Raw genomic sequence first — 26251 nt, forward strand, 5'->3', positions numbered from 1 at the left:
CCCACGAGTGGTGCTCGGTTAACCACCATGGACGACTTTGCCTTTACCTCATACCAAGATCTGGAGGCGCGCTTACTGTCTGCGGAAATGAGTATTCTTTGATGTTCCTTTTTTAAACCAACGAAATACAGAGGTTGGCCTGTGACTCATATGCATCCTTACTGAAGGAAGAGAGAAAGTTACCACGAGGCTGTCTGGTGGTGATATAGCACAACCTGCTCCATCGTTCGTCCTCCTTCGGAGAGGCCACTGCTTCTGGTCTTCTTGCAACGAAAGTGAAAATACTGCCTTCACAATCACGAATTTACTCCCCTGTTCCATACTAGAGGCGCAAATGAGGTTCTAGGAACACGATGTGGACAGAAAGCTTGTCCGTGGCATCTCAACAATTACTCCATTCACACACAGAAGAAGGCAATGGCAAACCACTTCTGGATCATCTGCCAAGAACGTATATGAACAGGTCCCAGTCCGAGAAAAGGATGGAAGGATCCTGTTCATATGGACCTGTCGTCAGACAGAACACTAAATAAATAAAATAAATACCTCGGGCGATTTGTGGGCAAACTACAGTGGACGCAAAATAACTCCGAGCTTGGGCTACGTCATAGGAAATGAGGAAGGGAAGATTAAAAGGACAAGGGGCGAGCAAGACAATAAGAGATTATCTGGGTTTGGAAAGTGCAACTGAAAACATTTATTATTCTTTCAGTTTTGACACAATCTGTGGCATTTTGATACACTGGCCTTTACACTATATTCTGTAGCCAAAGGAACTGTGAAACACTAGCATTGCAGGTACAGATGCATACCAATTCTACGCCTAAAGGTTTTAATTTCACATCAGATAGTCTACAACCAAGTACTGGGTTATGTTTCAGTTCAGGCAAACTCTCGGTTTACGAAAGATTACGTTCCAAGACATTGTTCGTTATGTGTATCTTGCATTCTGAGCTTTTATGATACGTATCGTATACGTTAGCAGCCATTTTAAAACATTAAAACCATGTACTAAACATTGAATGGTCTATACAATAAGTTTTATTATAATGTATGTATGACTTATGGTTTATCGAATACGATACGTAACGTACAATACTTTTTACTGGCTAGATTAATTTTATTAACCAAGAACAGTTCAGTATAATTATCATATAATAATTTTCTGATAATTATTATTATACATACATTTTTTAAAAGTTTATTTATTTAAATCTTACAATTATGTTCACTATACGTTTGGCATTTCGTTTTATAAGAAACTCTATCTATTGGCGACTTAAATAAATTTTGAATGAATTATTCGTTATAGCAAATGTTCCTAAATCGAACGTTCGTAAATCGAGAGTTGTCTGTATGTGCTATAGCTTAGTGGTCTTCTACTCCCTCCCGCGTGTTTGTAGCGGTCACAAAAACCTGGACAAAAAAACAACAACGAGAAATATCATAAACAGAATAATAACAATAAACATTGAAGGTATAAGGAGAAAGTAGGAAAAAATAAACGCCTGTTCGCGTTCCCGGCTTTGTAATAAGCCGCTAACAATTCTTAGTATCGTCTTCGCAAATGGCTGACGTGTGTGCAGTGAAGCCAACATTGTGACCTGAATACTGATTGACTCGAAAACCGAATGGGCGCGCTTAGTGGCCACCGTCAGTTGAACGAGCCATCTTGTGCTTTTAGGTTATGTTTCGTTCTTCGCCTTTCTTTGTGCTTATTTCTTTTAGAGGTTAAATTTACAACATTAATTGGCAAGCAATTTATTGTTAGAAAGAAAGTTTTATGTTACAAAGAACTGGAAGGGCTGGCATTGTTTAAAAAATACGTATCTGTAGTTAATTTGTCTAAATTTTAACATCGGACTTTATTATAGATATTAAATGAAAAAATCTACAACATATCCCTGAGTACTAAGCAATGTAATATAATTTTTAAGCTGACGTGACAGTGTAGACGGAAACAAAATATTGAATACAAGCCTGTCCAAGACAAAATTGGACAAAACGTACATTGTTTCCTCAATGTTTCAAGAAAGACTATGTCCAGATAACAAACATCATCTTGTTTCTACAACTGCTAAACTGAAAGAACGTAAAATAAAATTCTAAATTCTAACGTGTATTGAACTTAGTAAATATTTTGTATAAAGCATATATAAGATAGAAATATATAATGTACCGGAGAATTCAAATATCTCTAACGTAACTGACACAAAGCTGAACATTATAATTAAATAAAATAACCTAAATTTACCTTATTTACGTGAAAATTGGGCTTGCTTCGGATTCATAAGAGAATTAATTTTTGATTTCAGTTTTTGAAATGTCATTTCGCATCACATCATGTACGAACATAAGAGACATAAACTTTCCAAAAAATAATATTTCTGTTGTATCAAAAAGCAAACTAAAGTAAATTCAATCGCACCAACAACACAAATTAGAAAATATCATATAATCTACAGCAGGTAAATTTTACCACAGGCGTGCACTCAATTCTAAAATTTAACATTTGTTGATTTGGGCTGACTGATACTTAAAAAACAAATTACAACTCAAATTTCGAAACAATTTATAGCTTGCACACGTGTTTTGGTTGAAGCTATAAAGATTAGTGTCCACACTAAGTACAATAATTTTGTTGGAGAACCGACAAGCGAATTCTTCCTCCCCAAACTAGGTGGCACATTTAGAAAAAATGAATAATGTTTATCGGTTGTTACGAGCAGTCAGAAACTCCTTTCAGGTAAAGTTCCACTGTCTTACTAAAACATTGTGAGGGCACAGTCTTAATTTTGATTGAAACCCACAAAATTAAGAAAATACCGTCATACCGAATTTTGAGTCCTGGGGCCTTCGCCCCGATTTTCCTACTCTACGAACGGCCCTAGTTGTAAATTACTTATACGTTACAGCATTGGTTCCCAACCGGTGGGTCGCGAAGCTTTAAATAGAAGAATTATTATATAAAATTAAATACACAAATTAAAAATCAAATAAGTGTGTAAATCATATTATTTTTCGTCACTGAGTGTTTTCGTAATTAGTTTAAGCACAACAGTCAAAGCAAATTTGAATCTTTAAAGCAGAAACTCGTGACACTGGTGGTAGCCGTCGCTTTTACTGGAGTTACAACAGTGGATGTGAAATTACCTCTCCCCACTTCTTGAAGCAAATTAATTTGTATGGATTTCATTTGTTGACATTGTCAGCCACGAACAGCATGTGTATACATCTGTGTAAGCTGGTTTCAGTGTCGCTCGTTGGTGACAACAATTTCTGTTGGACGAAATAATTATTACAAACAGTGTCCCTAAATATGGATAAATTTGCTACAAGAAAATGTGTCAGTAAGAAAATGCTTAAAATATGTGTACGAGGTGCGATCAGAAAGTTTCCAGACTGCGCCTATAAAAAAAACCGTACACTTATCTCAGGTATTAAATTCATCCATCACCCTCGAAGTAGTTCCCCTGGGAGTGAACACAACGATCCCAGCGCCGCTGCCAAGCCTGGAAGCATCCCTGGAAATCTTTCTTTGTCAGCCTGTCAAGCACCATCTGCGATTCTGCCTGAATCTCTTCTATCGTCTCAAATCTCCTTCCCTTTAGCTGAATTTTCATCTTTGGGAAGAGGAAGAAGTCACACGGAGCTAAATCCGGCGAATAAGGAGGGTGCGGGATGACGGCCATGCTGTTTGAGGCCAAAAACTGCCGAACTTTGAGGGCGGTGTGCGCTGGCGCGTTGTCATGATGCGTCGCATGTGGAGTTATTCCTTTAGAATCAGCTGACAGGTCCCATAGCCTATCCCAACAATGTCGCACAAGTCGTTGATGGTACGACGTCAATCTTCGTGAATGGCCTGCCGAATCTTCGTAACATTTTCGGGCGTTGTGCTCGAAGATGGTCGTCCAGAACGCTCGTCATCATCGACAGAGGTTCGGCCATTTTTAAAACGTGAATGCCACACAAAAGTTTGTGCACGACTCATTGCGGACTCCCGAAATGCTTGCTTTAGCATTTCATAGGTTTCCGTAGCCGTTTTGGCGAGTCTTTGGCAAAATTTGATGCACACGCCATTCCGAAATCGCAGGAGGGTCGGTGTAATGCACTACCAAAACGCCCGTAACTAAGAAACAAATGCTAATTCGATGATGCCGGCTGGCACACTGATTCACTATGAATGTAGGCCGCACCCCGTAGCGGCAGAAGCTCGTACTACATCCGGTTCGCCCTCTATTGACACAGTCTTTAAACTTTCTGATCGCACCTCGTACTATTATTACGAATTTGTTGTCTATTCTAATTCTAGCTTGTCGCAAAAAAATACAAATAAAATCTGTTATCGCAAAACTCTGAGAAATTCTGAATTAAATGGGCCACATCCGACCCGTGGTCCACATATTGATTGTCACTGGTACAAAGTTTAGAACAATGATATTATGCTGGTCCATGTCCGTGTTAACTGGATTTGAAATTACAAATGCAGAATGCTTATTCATACTAATACAAATTTATTAATTTTCGGGAGCTAAAATTTGTGTGGGGTGCCAAGTGCCTTTATGGCGACTCTGGTATAATGACACTCTTTTCCGAATTTCCTGTTAATGAACTTGGTTAAAATTTAGATACTTTTAATTAAGCGGTTAAGTAGCGTCGAGTAGGCTACAAAAATTGACACGAGAATTTTTATGGTAAGTGTGTAACAACTTAACCTTCTTTAAAACTCCTCGTGTTCCTATATCCGTAATTAATTGTTCAACTTCGGACTTTCGTACGTTTGATTATTTCGACTCAAATCGATCCAAGGGAATATTCTCTACAAGTCTGATAGAAACTTGTATGTACACATCATATTTATCATGTCTTTTCAGTGCTTATGAATGTCCCACCAGCGTTGCGTAAATCATGTGTTACAGTATTTTTAAACACGTTTATGTGAAACACGTCTGTTCTCAGTGTGTTCCACTCCGACTGTGACTAAAAGTGATTAGTATATATGTTACCGGTAAACTACGGAATCCGCCAATGTATAGAATGCCTAAAATCAGTAGGCAAAGTATGAAATTCCCAGGCATTTTATAAAATGCCTATAACTTTTAGGCAATGTATGAAACTAACAGTTTATTTTATATTTTGGCTAGGTATTCTATAGAATACCTAGGAATTTTATAAAATACCTCAGATTCTTTAGACAAAATATATAACAAAGAAGTTACTATAACACGATTTATATAATTTTATTTTATCTATTATATTTTCAAAAACTTAATATAAAACAATTTTTTAATTCTCAAAACCTTTGTTATATTCAGATTCAGTAACTTGGTGTTTTCGCGACTATCTTGAATAACCTCCATCTTGACAGCTTACCTAATCGACTTTGATTAATTTTAATTTACACAACGAAACAATATTGGCATTAAGATTTATTTCATTATTTGTCTACTGACTTTAGGCATTCTATACATTGCCGGTAACAAATACGACGTTAAATTGCAAAATTTACATCAGGCAAATGAAAAACAACCAGTGGAACCAGGACCGACTCTCAAATGACATCACGCTACGACCTACAGAAAAATAAGTGAAAGTTCCTGGGAATTCCTGTCCGGTTACACACATGCAATTTCCATAATAATTAAGGAAACGTGTGGATGGACACACTGCTTGGTACTTCCCTGGGTTGATCCAAGTGGACTAAATATTGAAGAAAGGAAACATTTCTAACCCTAGACGCATAGCGGCGTCCATATGAACACCCATAAGCAGTTCTATCATCTGTACCTCGCAGCTTACATGCCCTGAAATGCAGTTTCAAGTAATTTCACTTGTATTCGTGACCTTGAAGTGTGAAAACCGGAACTCTGTTGCGTTTTGAGGTCTATCTGGACCCCATTTAACTTTTTCGTCTGAGTTTAAGCAGTTCTATGTACAATATGCAGTTTAGAAATGTAAGATAATTTTGTGATAAATACCGGAATCCAGGGTATGCGGAACATAACAAATAGCTGTCTCTGAACTTAATTATAAAAAGTTTCGAAGAGTCAAGTGTAGAAAAACATGGTTGTCTTGAACCAAATTTGAAGTCCGAAAAAGTGCTAAACATGGCAAGAAATGTATTTCAATTCTGCCTGAAATAAATTATAACTGTGTCCGTCTTAATCACCATTTTCTCCTTCTCGGGTGTCTTCTTTGAACTTTATTTTTTTCATTTTCATACGTAATCACAACTTTTTAGTTAGGGTACAAATAGACACCACATATGAAATTTATGGTTGACCTTGAAATTAAATGGTCGTGAGCGGTAAGATTTATATTTCGGCCGCTCTACCCTAGAACAAAACCCGGTACCCGTTAAATGGGAGGCTGGGTGGAGAGAAAAATCCTTCCCTGCAACAAACCGAACCACAGCCGAACGGTCTTCGCCGCGTGAAAGTGGTACAGGCTTTAAGACTAGGATCACACCCGTTCTTCTTGTTTGGATGGTGGGTTTATTGTTATCTCAAAGACTGTCAACTTTAATTCAATCTCTGAAATTTGAACATGGTATTTCTTATCGGTATGGCTGAAAATTCGTGATGTACAAGGTGCGATCGGAAAGTTTCAAGACAACGCGCCAGCGCACACCGCCCTCAAAGTTCGGCAGTTTTGGGCCTCAAACACCATGGCCGTCATCCCGCACCCTCCTTATTCGCCGTGTGACTTCTTCCTCTTCCCAAAGATGAAAATTCAGCTAAAGGGAAGGAGATTTGAGACGATAGAAGAGATTCAGGCAGAATCGCAGATGGTGCTTGACAGGCTGACAAAGAAAGATTTCCAGGGATGCTTCCAGGCTTGGCAGCGGCGCTGGGATCGTTGTGTTCACTCCCAGGGGAACTACTTTGAGGGTGATGGATGAATTTAATACCTGAGATAAGTGTACGGGTTTTTATACGCGCAGTCTTGAAACTTTCCGATCGCACCTCGTACATACATGAAGTGCGTAAAATAAACACGTAACGGAAATATAAAATCATGCATACAGACAAAACAGTTTACACTTTAAAGGACACTAATGCCAAACGCTAAGTAGCTAAGTATTCAAATACATCAACTCCTGTACAATAAATGTCCAGTGACGTGTTACGTAAGTATGGTTTTGTAATGTACATAGCTTGTATGCTCTGTGAAAAACCATAGTCTTTTGAATTGTATTATATGAATTAATTTGTTTTGACACTGATGATGACCTCTTGAGGTCGAAACGCGTTTCGCATTAGTGTCCTTCAAGTGCAAACAGTTTTGTTTGTATGCATGATTTTATATTCCAATACACTGCACGGTATGCAAGGTTTTAAGCGTAACGGATAGGCCGTGTTAGTCTGTACAACTGCTTATCTGAACGGATTTATATCAAATTTGGTTCTGCGGTCTTCACTAAAACGTTCTTCCGGATTTAATTTTGGTTTATACAGAGTTAATATAACCCCTACTTCATATAAACTTCGAACATGATGGATATATTTCCTCAGTAATGGCTCATATTACAAAGAATTGGAATATGGTACAACGTAAGTTTTAACTTATTTATATTTTTGTTTAATACATTCTTCGGTGCGAAATACGAAGAGATTATTTACGGTTCGGTCTGAAATGCAGAGTTTTCTTTCTATCTAAAATAAAAATCACATCATGTTATGCAAAGCAGCATTAATGTCGTTATAAAATTTCAAATAGAAATGACTTATTAAATTAATCTGTACCGATAAGGCAGGTGAAAAACTTGGTAATTATTCATTTTATAAACGACCTTGCCAACCGATTTCCCAGTCGTATATTACTTGGACAGTGAGGGGCAAGCCTAATTTTCATGCTCTTACCCCACACCCCCTAATCTTTGTAGATAAAACTATGAAGTTACATTTCTAAAATTCAATTTTACGTACGATTCAGAAAATCATTTTAAGAAGATTCTAGGAATAAATTCTGAGAATACTACTACTACTACTATGGCGTAACAGCCCAAAATCGAGCCCTAGCCTCCTCTATCTTCTTCCTCCAATCCTCTCTATCCAACGCTATCCTTCTCCAAGCTGCTGTTCCAAGGAGATTTCTGGAGTCAGTCGTCACTGCATCCAGCCATCTACCTTTAGGTCTTCCCACTGGCCTTCTCCCATATATTATTCCTTCCAATATTTTTTTGGGTATCCTATACTCTTCCATCCTGTAGACATGTCCAGCCCATTCCAACCTTCTCAGTTTAATGTGAGTTACTATATCCTCACTTTTATATAGTCTATATAGCTCATGATTGTAGCGTATCCTCCACTTCGAACCGAAAAAATATTATTATTGCTTCGTCTGAAAGTCCTGTGTATATAATAAACTCTTTGATTTCCAGTTTTACCAATTTTCAAAGTTTCTGCAACGAAATTGTGTGAAAGATTAGTAAGTATTTGCTGCCTCCTGATGATGGAAGCAGCAAGTACTTCTGAAACGTTGGTAAACTAGTGCCCTCATTTTACCTGACTCCAGACTCACGACTCTCGAAGTATATTCAAGTTTCGAACACAAGGCTCTCTCTACATCAAGACGTTACATCGGCAACATCAAAGAGCAACTTTCTTCTCTTTGCTGTATTAATTCCTGTCCTGGAATTCAATTCCATTTCTTTCGTCTCGATTTCACGTTTCTGTAGCGTGTAATGTGAATCTCTGACGCGTGTGATTTCTACTGTGTGGTAATGCCAGGCTTTTATTGAAATTCAAATCGCAGGGAAGACAGACCGAAGATTATTAAATTATTAATTTCTGTTTTACAGTGCCCGTATTTTTTAATAGTGATTTCCGAACCTGAGTTCCGGAAGAGGACATACAATTCCCTGCATTTACTTCTCGCAACATGGACCTGCCGGTTTTGTCCTAAACAAACATTCGAAGTATCATAATAGCTTACTAACAACACGATAATGCTGTTAATTTGTATAAATTATTTTTTAATGCGATGCTTTTTCTCAACTAGCAACGTAGAAACAATATTACATCGGAATCAAAGTACTGGGCTATTAAATTGATTTAAAAAATGCAATCTCCAAAAATAAAAATGCCTGATATGAGATGAAATTTTAGATTTATGAAAACGAATTTTATTTTTTGCTCTGGATATATATATATATATATATATATATATATATATATATATATATATATATATACTGTAGAATGGCGTTACCAATGCCAATATAAAACAAAAGACATGAAAAAGAAAATCTAAATTCAGCTAATCCCAAATTCTGGTAGTGTCAACTCACTTTCCCATTTCCGAAGGCTATAAATCCAATAAATAACAGAGCCTCCTGTGTGAAAACTGAAAGTTAATTAATACAGAGTCAAATTAAGATTCACATTTGAGTATGAAAACCTTTACGTCGTCAGTGACGTCAATTATTAATACATAATTATTATAAATTACGATGATGACTATGGCAACAATGGTAATACAGATTATTATTATTTATTATTATTTAGTGTTCTGTCTGACGAAGGTTCATATGAACAGGATCCTTCCATCCTTTTCTCGGACTGGGACCTGTTCATATACGTTCTTGGCAGATGATCCAGAAGTGGTTTGCCATTGCCTTCTTCTGTGTGTGAATGGAGTAATTGTTGGGATGCCACGGAGAAACCGGGGAAGCCCCCGGAGGAAAACTCCGTGTTGCCTAGACCACGGCCTTGCCCAACACAAGTTATAAATTCGGGCACCGCCGGGAATCGAACCCGAGACCCCAAGATTACAAGGCCAGCGTTCTAACCGCTAGACCACCGTGGCCATCATTTATTTATTTATTAATTAGTGTTCTGTCTGACGACAGGTCCATATGAACAGGATCCTTCCATCCTTTTCTCGGACTGGGACCTGTTCATATACGTTCTTGGCAGATGATCCAGAAGTGGTTTGCCATTGCCTTCTTCTGTGTGTGAATGGAGTAATTGTTGGGATGCCACGGAGAAACCGGGGAAGCCTCCGGAGGAAAACTCCTTGTTGCCTAGACCACGGCCTTGCCCAACACAAGTTATAAATTCGGGCACCGCCGGGAATCGAACCCGGGACCCCAGGATACAGATGCAGCACCAAAAATTTCAGTATTCCTGTCGTCTACTGGGATTATTCCAAAAGAATCTCCATAGCAACATAAAACAGTCTCTCTACCAAAGAACATCAATATTCTACTTAAAAAATCAGTCATAATAAACACTGCTTGGGTATTTTTAAATAATAAAGTTCTATTACAATAAAGTAACCTTATTCTACATAGAACCAGGTCAACATATTTCATAGACAAATATTCTGCATACTAACTCGTGAAATATTGGGCTCTTTATTATAAGGCGTCTACAATTTTCTGAGTCAAACACGCACACCCATTTATAATACATAATAATAAAGATATTTTGGAAATAGAAAAACGTTGTAATGAAGATGTCAGAATAAAACAGCTGAAGAAATGCAGAATTTTTCAAGTCTGACACGCCAAGACACAGCAGTGAGATCAAAAACCAATTAAACCACGACGACGTTTCGGAGATGGGACTCTATCTCCGGAGATAGGAATTAGCTCTTTTCGATTGGGCCCAACAGAACAGGTTTCACCTGAAGACGGAGATAGAGTCCCATCTCCTAAACGTCGTCGTGGTTTAATTGATTTTATTTGGTATTGGACGATGGATAATGTCCAGAAAACAGTTTGCTTCAGTGGAACAGTAAATTTGACTTTCGTTGCAAAGATTCCTTGTGTTTTAAAATATGCATTGCTCACCTGGTACTTATTTCGGGCGGTGTCAGTAGATTAATTCAGATAGTTATCTAGCACTGAATAACGGTACAGCTGCAAGGCCTTCCAGTTTGCATAAGAGAAACAAAACTGGGTCTGATTAAGAGGCCTTGGATCCGTGACTTCAGTAACAACATGAACATCGAACAAGAGGCCTTCTTGTTCATTTGTTTTCAAAACAGTAAATTCACACAACTCTGTTTTATAAAGTGAAAATTTTCAAGGAAAAACTCTCAAGCCACTGACCACGAGTGATGGATGGACTGAACTTTACCTGGTATTCAGGGCTCTTAACACGAACACGTGGAACTAAAACACAAAATCAAATCCTAAAATAACATATCATAAATTTCAGTAGTGGCATTTCAAAACTCGGTGCAACGTTCATATCATAATGAATCAGTCTCCTTTAAAAACACAATGCAACAAAGAAGTTGATGCTAACGTTGAAGAAGAGGTTTAATGTCCTTAACAAATGGTGGGTCACAGGGAAGAACACGAAATTAATCTTTATTATCAACCATCCAATCGAATACCACAGTTTGATATTTTTCCTCCTGAGCTGACAGCGTTTAATTTTAAAAAACGGGCAAGTAATTTAGGCCGTACAGCTGCCAATTAACCAGCCAGCTTCAGAAGTGTTGCTAATAAATACTAATCGACATAAGCTGTTACTTATCACTTCGTTACTATAGTCTTCATGTTTTAAATGGATAAACGCGTAATATAAGCCTTCTTACCTCACCTTGAGGCCACACGTCCCGTTGCTACAAAGGAGGATTCTGAGTTACGACAATAATTACATCTGGTAAATACTAAGTTAAAATACAGTTTTCAAATTCTGGTTAAGATTTGTTTAGTATGTTGACAATGACGAATATCCAGTTCATTAACTTTGTTCTATTTAATATTTAAGGTTTTCACGGCGGTGAATCTGAAGATTTCTGTCTACTAGTTTTGTTTTAAATCATTAATTAGTGGAATATTAAATTCCTTGATTCGTGGAAGGTTAGGAATATCAAATGTAATGGACTTGGCTTTAAATCAACATTTAATCAAAAAGTAAAATTTAAGGATAGGATTTAGGCTCCGGCTGCATTAACTACGCGGCTTTGGTACTTAGCAAAAGAGTGGTTAGTAAAATTCGTATTCGACAGGAAAATCGTCGAAGGAAAACAAACCAAATACAATGTTAATACAATACAATGTCAAAGAATTATGTCTAAAAAAACAATGCGAGAATTACCAAAATGTGACACAGAGACAGGAAGTGAGCACATGCTGTTCTAAAAATGGCGCCGATAGACTTGTTCGACGCAGGGTTGCCACAAACCTTCAATTCGTAAAAAACGCAATATCTGCGAAACGCAATAAAACGAGATATGCCTATATATTGAAGGATTCGGTGTGACCTACTTTTAAGAAATTATTTCGTAATTTGCGTCGAGGAAATGAACAAACCACCGATTTCTTGGTCGATATCTGAACCCGGAAACTTTCGAGTGTTGTATTACAGGGAACACAAGCGACCAGGAAAAGTGGAGATGTGCAATCGAGATCTGAGTCCCAGAACATTCCATATACACGCAGAAAGCAACCATGTTCGTTGGCTAGATAAACCGGAGACATCGAAGCAAAACACGAAGGAAGGTCTCAGCTAATGCACTGATAACGCTCGGTGCGCGTGACACCTAGCACTGGGGCAGCTTTTAAAACCACTAATATATTCACATGTGACAAAATAGTGAAAACCCCTTTCTAAATAACAGATAAACTAAGCATGACGCCAATGGCTAGGTCCCTACAGCATTGTTTCTGTTGATAAGTATTGTTGGTCAGGAAAAGTTTACAGTAGCAGCATCCTGCTTTGGCCAGTTGTAGCGAAAAATCGAACTTGAAATCAATTCCGTGTTACTGTTCAACTATTCAAAAAAATTAATTTATATTTACATAACCTGTACCTTATCAGATTAGTCTATAAAAGAAACTGATTTAGTAGTAAAAACTTTAATTTATTTTTATTTATTTAGTGTTCTGTCTGACGACAGGTCCATATGAACAGGATCCTTCCCTCCTTTTCTCGGACTGAGACCTGTTCATATACGTTCTTGGCAGATGATCCAGAAGTGGTTTGCCATTGCCTTCTTCTGTGTGTGAGTGGAGTAATTGTTGGGATGCCACGGAGAAACCGGGGAAGCCCCCGGAGGAAAACTCCGTGTTGCCTAGAAAACGGCCTTGCCCAACACAAGTTATAAATTCGGGCACCACCGGGAATCGTACCCGGGACCCCAGGATTACAAGGCCAGCTTTCTAACCGCTAGACCACCGTGGCTTATTATTATTTAGTGTTCTGTCTGACGACAGGTCCATATGAACAGGATCCTTCCATCCTTTTCTCGGACTGGGACCTGTTCATATACGTTCTTGGCAGATGATCCAGAAGTGGTTTGCCATTGCCTTCTTCTGTGTGTGAATGGAGTAATTGTTGGGATGCCACGGAGAAACAGGGGAAGCCCCCGGAGGAAAACTCCGTGTTGCCTAGACCACAGCCTTGCCCAACACAAGTTATAAATCTGAGCACCACCGGGAATCGAACCCGAGACGCGGTTTTCTGGGGACAGATCAGTAGCCACGTTATTAACTACCCGCGTTATATGTGAAATATATAAAACATATGTAATCGTAAGGGGAGACATTATCACAGCCGTGGTTTATCCGTGTCCGTGGTGTAACAAGGCGCGGTATATCGAGGTTCCACTGTATTTGTACAAGGCGGTAACGAATTAAAATGGTATTCACGAATAAATTAACAGAAGTGTAAATTCGAAAAATTATTACTGCCATATTTTTCAGAGTCATTCATCGTCTTAGCTGCTAACCGAAACGAAAATTCTTAGCGTGACAAAAATTATACTATATTTTTAATAAACTGCTTTAATATTAAGACTTTTTGTCAGGAGTATGGATTCGTAATGAAAACATGTTCAGTATTTCGACTGCATGCATGTAATCAGAAATGGAGTTGCATAAAATCCAAAAAGTTCGCGACAGGCCCGCAACAAAACTTAAGTAACAAAGCAGTACTGGACATAGATAACTTTATGTTCTGTAAGAAACCGGATATGGTCGCTTAGAAACAAGACGAAGAGACACTGGGAGTCCATTACAGAAAAGAATTGTATCAAACTTTCATCGTGTTGTGTTACCCCATTGTAACTTCAGTTTTGTGCGTGCTTCAAGTAAACTGTGTAAGCGAACTTTTAAAAAAATAATAAACAACACAGTTCTTCCGCCTGACGTAGCATAATTATTGACGTGAAATAATTTCGATCCCAGATTATAAAGATGCTCTTCTGTCTTTATCGAACAAGTCATCAGAGTTGATGGCGAGCAACACAACTCAGTAACAACTGAAGTTCCCTTGAGAACCAACACGAGTAAAATCTACGTCTACCCCTACATATCAAATTCCTGGGATGCCTGAATACTTAAATTTAATTTTACTAAACTATATGGAATGTTGAATTTTTTGGCTTTGTGCATCGTCTGATGTTATAAAATTACACAATGTTTTAAGGACTAGATCTGTCCTCGTCTTCGGGTGTGATAAAGGCGAAGGACACTTATAAAATGCTATGTAATTTTATAAAATTAGACGATGGACAAAGTCCGAAAACCAAAAAATCAAGATTGTATTACACCACCAACAAAACCCTTCAGAATAGAAACGTAAACTATCGTGGTACCAGCATTTACTCCTCCCTATACAGGGTGATTCAAAATTTCCTTTCATAAATTTGAGTTTTTGTTGTGTATTCATAAAGAAGTCACAAATGCGAATAGTCATTGGTCCGAAAACGTCTCTGTTTCGATTTACATCCCTTTAAAATCGATGATTTTTGCAAATTTCTTGGATCATACTTATACGTAAAATTCCCATCCTTGATGTAACCATCTTCCATACACGGTTGTTACGGGAAGACGTATTTTTCGTACCGATTTTTTGGGGACTACTCATCTACACGAAGAAAGCTACTGTAGAAGCTGAATTACTGTTAAGAAAAGAAGTCATGTACTAATGCAAGTCTCTATTTCGTAACCAGAAGCCTTTGACAGTTTAAGAACATTAAAGACGTGAGGGTCGCCTTTTGGACATCACTAAACTGCAAACAGTGCACATTGCCAATCGTATTTACTTTTTTTATTATCGTTCAACATAACCTCAAAATTATGAAATGCAACGCAACATTTAATCACCCTGTATGTACCAGTAACAGTATACATGACGACCGTCTTCTGGCATGAGACTGGTATTTTCCTTGAAAAAAGGTGAAATGTTTACATTCCGATAACTCGACTTTCACAGCCCGATTTTTAAAACGTTCACCAGATTAAGATAAGGTGAGCATTAAAATAGAAGAGTAAGGAACGAATAATCTCCCTTAACTCCAGCGAGTGTCCTTTGTGAAAGGAAGCTGGCCATTAAAGTGTCTAGAGGTTTACCCTTTCTACTAATTTTTCATTAGCTTCGTAGGTGTGTCACATAAAAGCGTAAGACAGACCTCACTTTCACCTTGTGTTCCTCGTTATCACAAACGATACTCTAACAAACAATCATTGTATCCTGTCTGGATGAAATGTCGCTGTAAATTTTAAGTAATGTCTGAGTTTTACGCTCTTAGTTCAATGCGTTGACTGTCACAAATAACCGCTGTTGAAGGGTTCACTTCAAAAAACGTATTTCTGTTTACTTGTATTTTATAACATGGAGGAACTTTGTCAAATGTAACGCAATCATCGGTTCGAGTTCCGAAGGGCAGAAAGGTGTTTGGCCCGTCTACTGGCTTTCTTTCCGTGATCACATGGCGGAATAGGGGGTTACCGACAAAAGTCATAAAGTGTACTTCCTTCTTCGTTGCCACAGTAACGGTTTCGCCATCGCTTTGTTGTTACCTGGACTTGAAAGCGGAGTAAATGTCACTTCCAAAGAATTAAAGAAAAACTAGCCGAAGTTTCGTAGAATGAAATCGTTTTGTATGACAAAACAGGATGTCCCAAAATCCTTGTAGCGTATATTTGTGTTTACTCAAGCGGACATCGGTTACAAAATCATATTGTCACACTGTCAACAAACAAAGTTTCAAGAGTTCGTGGATTTAAAGCAACCCAGCCACGTGCCGTTTTAGTTATAAGTCTATTATTTATTTTAATCCGTCTGATCACAATATTTAAAATTTGTTATAATTAAGATAATAAAATATCATTCATGTTCCGTATCGATTGATCGATTTACATTTCGGAACATTTACACAACATGTTTCCGTTTTTATAAAACCATCATCAGGTGTAAAATATATCTAAGAACTTAAAACTCAATTATGATTTCTGTAGTTTTTGGTGATGTTTCATTACGTTTGTTTTTCCATTTTTGGGCGAAGATGTTGTTTTTCTTAAATGTTATTAGATGTACATATCGGCCTGTAAGTAAATGATTGAAAGGAACACTAAGGAATTTGAAAGAATTTATAAAAGAATTTAGAGAATAAAATGCAAAATATATAAATTATAGTTAGAAAGTATCAGTAAGAAATTTTAAATATTGTGATCAGACGGATTAAAATAAATAATTGTTATAATATTCACAATATGACGCAATTACACTATCTTATAAGTCTATGTTTACCATTTCCAGCACTGCGTGTTACCTAGCAAGGGATGTCTTGCGCCTGCGCAGGACTCCGCCCTAAGTTAGGTTTTTGGTTGTCTAGGTTGTACCTTTGTGTTGCGTCCTGTAATATGTATGCCCTTGAGAGTGTAAGAACTTTAGCTGTGCTACTGTCCTCAGATCTGATTCTCCTCACCTTTTCACCAGAGGACGGAATCAGACTCGATTTCCGAAAAGCTGGTTCTTTTCAGAATACTATACGATTCATAAAATCCAGAAACCCATTATGACTGATTTAATATCCCATTGTCAGAGCCGTTAAAAACTTATTTCTGACTTCTGAATTTACAGCTGTTTTGCAGATGGGATGAATTTTCTGGGGGTTAAGGATTACAATTCGCAGTAAAGATTCTCTGGCGACCGAGTAATCACTACAAAATTTACAGTGAAGGAACAATATTTGGCCCTGACAACCAATGTGTAGAAAATGACATTTTGTACAAATTCGTTTGTCTGTAAGTTCAACGACTTTTCCATTTTATGAGAGCACACACACACACACTGCCCAGTCATACTAAACCAGTGAACCAATTAATAGGTCAATCAGTCATCCGGGTCCAAGCATGGATTCTGGTCTTCGATTTTCAACTTCATGGCCCTGTAAACTGGGGAAAAGTGGAGAAAAGGGCGGAAGTAGGAGATATCCTGAAGAATTAGCAGCGCCTCACAGTACATCTGAATGTCCCTTGAGATAGTATATACAGCCAGTCATATCAAAAGGCTTATCACTTTTGTCCTTAGATGTCCGCCAAGCCGCAAGGCTGTGTTAGTTAACCTTGCCACCGCACACTCACTATGGTGTAAGATGTGACGTCACTTCAGGGGAACCAATCGGATCCAGTCTTGCTTGCGCTTCGGTACTGGAAGTATCTATTATGTGCGGTTGTATATTGGTGTTTATACCAACTCACTTTTAGTCTAAGGGAAGCTACTTATGTTTGGGAACAGTTCCGTGTTCTTTTAGGTTTGTAATAATCGATGCAGAAGGATAAAAACCGATCAAAAACAAAGTCTGCAGCTTGTCTGTGCAAAATATTTCGTATGGGCGTATCGACTTCCAGTGTTACACACACTGAACCGTCACTCAAGCAAAGTTCATATTACGTACAATAGCTGTGAAAGCCGCGAGAGAAAGCGGTTAGGATTTCGGAACATGACAGATGCTGATTGGTTAACTCTCACCACAGGCCTTCTTATCTAAACCCTACAGTAGACTGGTCACTGACTACCACATCTCTTTGCCACTATAAAATAGCGCGCAGAAGAGGCTTAATATTATCTAACAACAGCTACTATGTGCTCCTATCGCAGTTATCAGCAAACTTACGCCGCCCGGAGTGAGTACACGCCCTATCGGTTTTCTAAAGAGTCATGGCTGTACTGTCCACAGATGACGAGAAAATCCCTGCAAAGGAAAGTCGTTTCTGGTGCGGTGCGGAGGGAATGTTACTTATCAGCTGGACCAGAGGGCTGCTATTGGTGGGAAGTGTGATACGTCAGAGTTTAAGGCTACTACACACAGACTGAAAACATCAAGCAGTTAAGAGTAGCGTGTAGTGAGCGCACCTCTAATGTGTTCTGTGGGTGTTGCGATAATATTCTAGATTAAATCGCTGTGCCGCTGTGAGGTAATCTTAAATCTGTACCCATTAGAACACATGAAAGCCTGTCGTCTGTTGTTCGTTCAGTGGTTGTGGAACGAATGCTTTTAGGATGGGTCGTCACTCACCGCGAAATCTTGCGCATGCGCGTATATCGAATTCCTAGCAGGGCTTTTCTCCTGAACTGTGGACTGTACATACCACAGTGGATTACTCTTCCGGGAAATTGTACCCCTCGTAATTAAAACGCTGAAACCACAGTCCTCAGAAGTCACTGCGGTTATAGCTACACTGAGCTAACCACAATTGCGATGAATGATTCTTTTAAAACCGATCGTAATAAGGATCAGACAAGCCAACGTGCGTGAGAGTACATGCTGACGCTACATTCGTATATCGATCGAGATATCGAACTAAGATCAATCGCAAGTCGACGCACACTCCACCTTACTGGCGTCACTCTCGGTTTGTTTCTCAGACAAACGATATTAGTAAAATACCCAAACGGAAATAAATAAAATTTGACAACTAGCTGTCCATGCAGTAAAATATTCTTCTAACTGAATGTCACGCGACCTGTCTTCTGAGATGACCATCACAGTGATGATGCAGACAGAAACCTAACCTCTTAAACCAGAACATCTGCCAGACTACACGACAACTGCCATCTTCATATTCGTCGCTGTGATAACCTCAAATATCACCGACAGTTTAATACAGATAATTGTTCACGAGCAGCAAACAGCATCTGTGTTTATGATCCAAAGCACAAGTCAGAATTTCGTGTTTCATGTGAACACTGTACATTTTATTTTGTTTTGTGTTCAGTTTTTAATTATTTCTTGCTGTATACTGTAATGAACTTAAGGGTTAAAAAAAATGGCGGATAATTTCAGATAAGCGCCTATTACCTTCTTAATAAGGACTCTGCTCCTTGGGGTTAAGGTTTTCTGTTCCTATTTTTTTAAAAGAATGTACCCTTTCTCCTTCAAATAATCTTACCACCATCCTCACTTTAACGTGGTACATCATGTCGCGAGTTTAATTTCCCGACTCTCTCAAACACATCTGAAAATAACTTTTTTTTAAAAAAAAAAAGAAGCTCAAAGTCTCTGATTCTTCCTTCAGAGGACAAATGGCTGGAAGTCCCAAGAACGCTTGGAGCTGCAGTCCGATGGTGAATTTTTCATAATATAACCATTTCAAACTGTTTGGGTCTTTAACCGAGAATTTTTAATTTACTAATTACCAAGCAACTTACTGAGTGAATAACACATCTGTATCGAACTGTAGAACGCAGAGGCTGTCTAATATCAGTGTGCAATGACCCAGAACTATCCAGCGGACTGGGGCAAAACTGAAAGAAATAAAAACTAAGAATTTTTGTAAATACGTCACAGCGATAAAATATTATGTGTCTGTCATGGATAAAACTCCAATATCAAAATCGATAATAATCTAGTCAGGGTGGTACAACTGTTGCCCCTTGTATGGAGTAAATTCAACTACCAACATTTATATAAATCAGCGTAATCAGTCAAATTGGTCTGATGGCAGTTAAGTAGATTTCTAATTCACTAAAAGTGAGTGTTCTCGACTCTGTTGTCACCCGGGAAGACGGACTAAGTAATCAGAACGTTTGATCCCGACATTTTCGACTGTCAAGAAATGTATATTTGTGGTTTATTTAACGACGCTCTCATCTGCTCAGACTTCATACCGTCAAATGACAGTGACTAATGAATACGGATTTAGAAACGAAACGGAAGGAACAGTTCGCGGTCTAATTTGAATTACTATCCCGGCATTTGCGTGGACAGACTGAGGAAAACTACGAAAAGCCACAGTCAGAATAGCCGGACTTCGGGCCGCTATTTGAACCCAGGACCTCCCGAAAAATATGCAAGAGTGTCATGAAAATAATCCAGACTTATAGCTGATTATGTTTAAAATCTTAACTACGGATGATTATTCACGTTAAATAAACTTAACCTCTACTTAGTAACTAACTTAGGCGAGCTTAACCTACATTTCATGCTGTCCGCAGTTCGACTACGGCGGTGTTAACGTTTAACGGAGTGTGACAAGCGCTTATCAATGCGCATCCTTAATAATGAGGAAACTGCCGTTCCTTTGCTGAGGCCCAAGATCGCCTTGACGACTTCCTTACACATTTAAATCCACGGCCCTGAACCAGCGTTAAGAAACAACCCAGGAAGGCTACGTACCTCGTCCTCCATCCGCTCACACATATCCGAACATCAATCTAAAACTGCTCTTCACCATGAAGTTTAATTCGTCTTATTACGATTCGCATTCATCCTTTCAATTGTTTATTAGTATGACGCGGCACTTTTCATAGTGTAAAGTTCTTAATTAAGACCAAAGATAAAAGTTGCTCACAGCGATAGGAACTCACAAATACTGACAGACAAAACGCGTTTTCAGATATCAGGTTAACTATTACTCAGGTTAATATCTTCTCTTCTTATTCTATGGCTCTCCGGTCCGTATTCGGTCCATTGCCTCTTCAATTCGGTCCTCTGTTAGGTCCGTCTGTCCGAGGCTTTGATTGAGGTTTCAAAACATCTTCCTTATTATGGTGCAAGGTTGTTAGCCCTGCGACCAACCCCCAACCTGGAGGACCAGTGTACCTGTCTTAGTCTGACCTCTCCCCCTCGACCAATCTGGCTAGGAAGGCCATACCAGTAGCTCTTGGGGTCACTGAGGTACTCAAGCCCCACCACCACGACAAGGTACAGGTACATTAAGTGGGGTCTCAGGTTAATATATAAATTATAAAAGTTGTACGCTGGCCACACACAACACATCGGCGGTCCGCAGGTTGCGAAACCCTGAATTAAATATCTATTACCATCTTGTTAAACTTCCTGTCTATTTGTGTACTTTCAATTCAGATGTGCAGTTCTATTAAATGAAACTAATCTTAGAAGATACATGGTGGGGGAGTTCCTTAAAATTATGGTCATTTTCCTCGGAAAATATATTCGGTCCTTTTAAAGTAAACTCAACGTCTCCAGTTATTTGCGACAGTTAAAAAGTAAAGTAATTCTTGCCAAAATATTGGCAGTCATAGTTCTCAAACAACAAATACATGGTCATGATTCGGTATCCGTTTACTCGTTTGTTACATTATGGTCCAGCTCGTATAACTGAGGTTGGCGTTAAAAGCCTCTAAGAGACGCGAACTACGTGTCAGAAATCAGATCGTGTTTGCATATTTGTATGTACGAGGTGCGATCGGAAAGTTTCTAGACTGCGCCTATAAAAACCCGTACACTTATCTCAGGTATTAAATTCATCCATCACCCTCGAAATAGTTCCCCTGGGAGTGAACACAACGATCCCAGCGCCGCTGCCAAGCCTGGAAGCATCCCTGGAAATCTTTCTTTGTCAGCCTGTCAAGCACCATCTGCGATTCTGCCTGAATCTCTTCTATCGTCTCAAATCTCCTTCCCTTTAGCTGAATTTTCATCTTTGGGAAGAGGAAGAAGTCACACGGAGCTTAGAAAGGAAGTTGGGGTCGGTTCTTGCAAGATCTTTGAGCTCCTGACAAACGAGAAGTCGATTCTGCTTCTGGTCCTCAGACAGGATGCGTCGCATGTGGAGTTCTTCCTTTAGAATCAGCTGACAGGTCCCATAGCCTATCCCAACAATGTCGCACAAGTCGTTGATGGTACGACGTCGATCTTCGTGAATGGCCTGCCGAATCTTCGTAACATTTTCGGGCGTTGTGCTCGAAGATGGTCGTCCAGAACGCTCGTCATCATTGACATTTTTAAAACGTGAATGCCACACAAAAGTTTGTGCACGACCCATTGCGGAATCCCCAAATGCCTGCTTTAGCATTTCATAGGTTTCCGTAGCCGTTTCGGCGAGTCTTTGGCAAAATTTGATGCACACGCCATTCCGAAATCGCAGGAGAGTCGGTGTAATGCACTACCCAAACGCCCGTAACTAAGAAACAAATGCTAATTCGATGATGCCGGCTGGCACACTGATTCACTATGAATGTAGGCCGCACCCCCTAAAGTCAGAAGCTCGTACTACATCCGGTTCGCCCGCTATTGACACAGTCTGGAAACTTTCCGATCGCACCTCGTAGGCTATTAGATTCTATATATCATCATCATCATCAGTCAAGGAGTTAGTCATATTGACCTGTACCGGCCACGTAGTCTAGAAGTCTCTTCTGCGGTTATCCAGGATTTTTTCGTCCACATGGTATGTAGTTTTTTAATAATTTCATGGGGTAGTGATGTGCATTTCACAACCTATCCTACCCAACTGCCATCCTCAACTTCCCGTGGTGATCCCTGATTCTACTTGACTGTTTCTGTTGAGTGTTATCTATCAAACCTGCTTCTTGCAGATCTACGTCAAGTTACTAATATATTCTGAACAGAAGTGGATTTTTTCTGAACGAATATCTCATTATAGGATGTTTATATGTTTAAAAACAAAACTTGTACTAACAGAACCTAAATTTTATATTTCGGTTTGCTGCATAATTGATCCATCATGCAGGATTAGGTATTAGAATGTCTTACACAGTAGACTTCGGCACAAATGATCATGCTGTTATGACATGGACGCTAGAACGAAGCTAGCGACATTCTAGAACGCAGCGGTCAGAAAGAGAAGCTACGCTACACAGCAAATGACCATCGCTTCTCATTCTGACAACAAAAACAAAACGCAGTGCGGCCCAGAATGACGTGTTCCCTGAAGCGTCGGAAGCGACCTGATTTCTGTTCCTGATACACTAGCCCTAGTACAGTAAATCATTAACATAATTATATAAGTTTTTCAACTTGTATTAAGTAGCCTGAGTAATTAATTCAGAGCCACCGCTGACACGCAACTGTTTACCCGGCAAGAAACCTAACCTAAAACAAAGACTTCGTGGCTCGTCAGAAATTGTGCAGGGAGATGTGGGTTCTTTTAAACTTTCACAGACTGCTGTCGTGATACTAGCGTGATGTGACGATTGATAGACATATATATGATACTAACAATGGATCTAGCACAGTTTAGACGATCCGCTTAATACGACGCTCCATTCAAAACACAACCTTAACTACATCAGTAAATATAAAGGTTTGTGACACCAGTGTAACAAAAGAAACGAGGTGGTTTGTATTTTAATTCGCAAGGAAATTTAGTTTTGAGTCGGTGTACTGTTGACTTATTCTGTACTTTTCTGTAAAAATTGGCAGCAGACGATTTAGATGCGAAATGATGTCAGAGAATGGACATGCCTCTTCGTGAACACATGATGTTCGCACCTGCAACTGACGTAGCACCAAGGGTGACCTTGACTCTTGTGTCGCGGAGGGGGGGGGGGTTGGAGACCTGCTTAAAATTTACGTGACTGTTTTGGGGTTGCGTTTATGGCACGAAACTTCATCAGATGAGGTCATTGTGGTTTTGTGGTGTGTGAGAATACCGAAACAAGAAGACAACGAAAATGAAATGCTGAGTGCATCCGCACTTAAACAAAAGCTGTGAACTTGGCAGCTTTGTTGTAGCCAGAGAACTAAACCAGGACAGTGAAATATTTAAATAATTCCACAGGATGACACATGAAAGCTTTGAATTGGTAATAAATCTTGTGGGAGACGTCGAGGGGGGGTGAAACCCACTAACTTGAGAAATGCATATCCTCGAGGAATGATTTTTAGGCCTAATTGGGCTATTTATAATGTTTAAAACTTCGCGATGTTCATTCTTGTAAAATTAAAGTGCAAATAAATGTACCGAAATTTCACCAGGTACTCATATTGCGTACAATGTCGAAATACTAAAATTCTGACCAGAATTCGGTTTTGGTCTCTTTCGGCGTCTGAAGTTCTATTCTGTACATTGTATTGATTTGCGCATTAAGCAGATCGTAACGCCATCACATCGACAGAAATGAACGGCGACTGTCTGCCAGTGCCTTAAGTGGTTTATATACATTTCGCTTTCACAAAACGAGTCATTAGTAACCGAGTTACTGAGGTACCAGATAAAATACGACAAGAACCGAGTGGGAAGAAAATTCATTACGAAAATCAAGGTCATATTATTTCATAATTTACATTGCAGATTTACGTCTGATTTGTTGTTCAACGTACTGACTGCTGAGTTGACTTTTAACCTACAAATCCACCAGCGCAGCTGCGCTGATAGGCTGATCTCGGCCGTCAAAATTATGGAGCAGTAGACCGACATGTGAAGATCATATGTGGGTCAAACGATAGTTGCAACGGTGTTGCCGGAGTAACTTTCACTGGGCATTATCACACCTGAAGAATCTCTTCCGGCACAGACTGCACGCCACTCCAGAGATTTCACGTCCACTCTTCGACTTCAAGAAATATATCACTTCATAAACCATCCCCTCGCCGCGCTGTGTTCGTAAAAGCAGGGTTATTTAAACAGGTCCTGACGCCGACTCTTATGACCGTGACTGACTTCTGTGATGCCGTGTAGTGTAATCTCGTAGAAATTGGCAGACGTTTCAGAGTGAAATATAAACGTCTGAAACGTCCGTAAATTTGTACGAGACCGCATGGCGTAACAACCCAGAAGACAGCCTTAATATTTATAATACACTTCTACCGTACTGCGTATAAAACAGTACCTTTTACTGAACGAACGTTACAAATTATTCCCGGGGCCATTTCACGTAACTCGATCTGTAACGGAAACTGTGCATAATCGTTATTATTTTCAGGAAGAGTTTGTCAAGTCCTTACCAGACGTGAAAGAAGGTCGACATACATTAGAAGCAACGCGTAGGTCTAATAAACTGTGCGTGGTTAACGCTGTTATACTGGTAATACCATAAGAGCATTGATAACCACCTAATTACCTTATTGCAACATGAGGTTGACTGTGGACGCAGAGTCTAATGCTATTCTGTTGAAAAGCAGTTCCAGCTCTTCATATTATTCTGAAATATCAACACGTCAGCTGTGCGAAAAATTTGTCTTTAACTTTCAGTTTGACAGAGATTTAGTAAGGGCGTGAAATTTGGTATGGATCACAAACATATTTCGAAACAATTTATAACATACTGATCATGAAATAACAATTTCAAATATGGCAAGCTGTGCGAAACGTCAATTAGGCCCACTGAAAAAATGCAAACAAATAATCTACAGGCCTAACAAACTGATACCAAAAATTAATTTTAATTTTCAGAATAATATTCTCTCGCACATTTACAGTTGCAACAATAATATAACGTGGCCCGATTAGAATTCAGTCTTTTACCATATCCACACAATCCCAGAGTTACACCTCGTGATCTCCATTACATTTCGTAGATGCATTATAAACATCTGTTAAACAAATAATAACACATCTCAAAATCTGTAGGCCTCGAAATATGTAAGTAAAAGTAAGCAAAGATTTCCCCGATACATGCCGTAATGCCGCCTGGATGTACAAACAGCTACTACTCGTTCTTGACCTCCTCACTAGATGGGGTTGAGTTAGCGCGACGCAGTAGATCGAGGACATAAGTCCGAGTGGGCTATGGAGCCGGTTTCGAAAATCGTTTGTTGATACCGGGGATCAAACTTCTTGGTCAACTACTTTACTGACTGAGCTACCGGCACACTCGAAGCAGACTTCAACGAGTTCAAGTCGGAACTCAAGTGTTATCGGTGATGACAACGAACAAAGTGTGGGCAAGGGGTACCAACTGGTAGTTTTAAAAACATTTAAATTTTTAATATTAGAAAAGCAGAACAAGGTCCACCGATGATTCTGAGTAAGAGATAGAAAAGTATAATGATAGTAATAAACTGTGTAGGTGTGAACTCCGTGATTTCTATCAGAGTAGAAAGTTAATAAATTCTACTTTAGAAAGAAGTACCAACGCTGAACTCGATACTAGCAGCCGCAAGCAATAATTCTACCTCATATAAAAAGAGCATTTGTATTAATCTGGAGAATCATTTTGCTAATGAAAAGTGGGTTACAAAGCAATTCACATAAAAAGTGACACGTTCCCCAATGGCATCAGAAATTTGCGGAATGAACGGATGATCGAGGCAGCTGTTTATTTAGGACAAATCTTAAAGAACAAACCTTTTT

At 39.1% G+C, this 26251-nt stretch overlaps 1 long non-coding RNA gene across 1 annotated transcript in view; it reads right to left on the reverse strand.

Moving 5' to 3' along the window:
• Positions 1–584: 584 nt before the first annotated feature.
• LOC147871157 (uncharacterized) overlaps positions 585–26251 on the reverse strand; it is a 28888-nt gene continuing 3221 nt past the window's right edge. The window contains exons 2-3 of the long non-coding RNA XR_015532717.1: positions 3154–3279; positions 585–1416 (exon numbers count right to left, since the gene is read on the reverse strand). This is a non-coding gene — a long non-coding RNA (uncharacterized LOC147871157). The remainder of the gene's footprint in view (positions 1417–3153; positions 3280–26251) is intronic.

Source organism: Zootermopsis nevadensis, unplaced genomic scaffold (genome assembly GCF_977971745.1).
Source record: "Zootermopsis nevadensis isolate Lab colony 2312 unplaced genomic scaffold, Znev_1.0 Znev_ptg000061l, whole genome shotgun sequence".
NCBI classification, from domain to species: Eukaryota; Metazoa; Arthropoda; class Insecta; order Blattodea; family Termopsidae; genus Zootermopsis; species Zootermopsis nevadensis.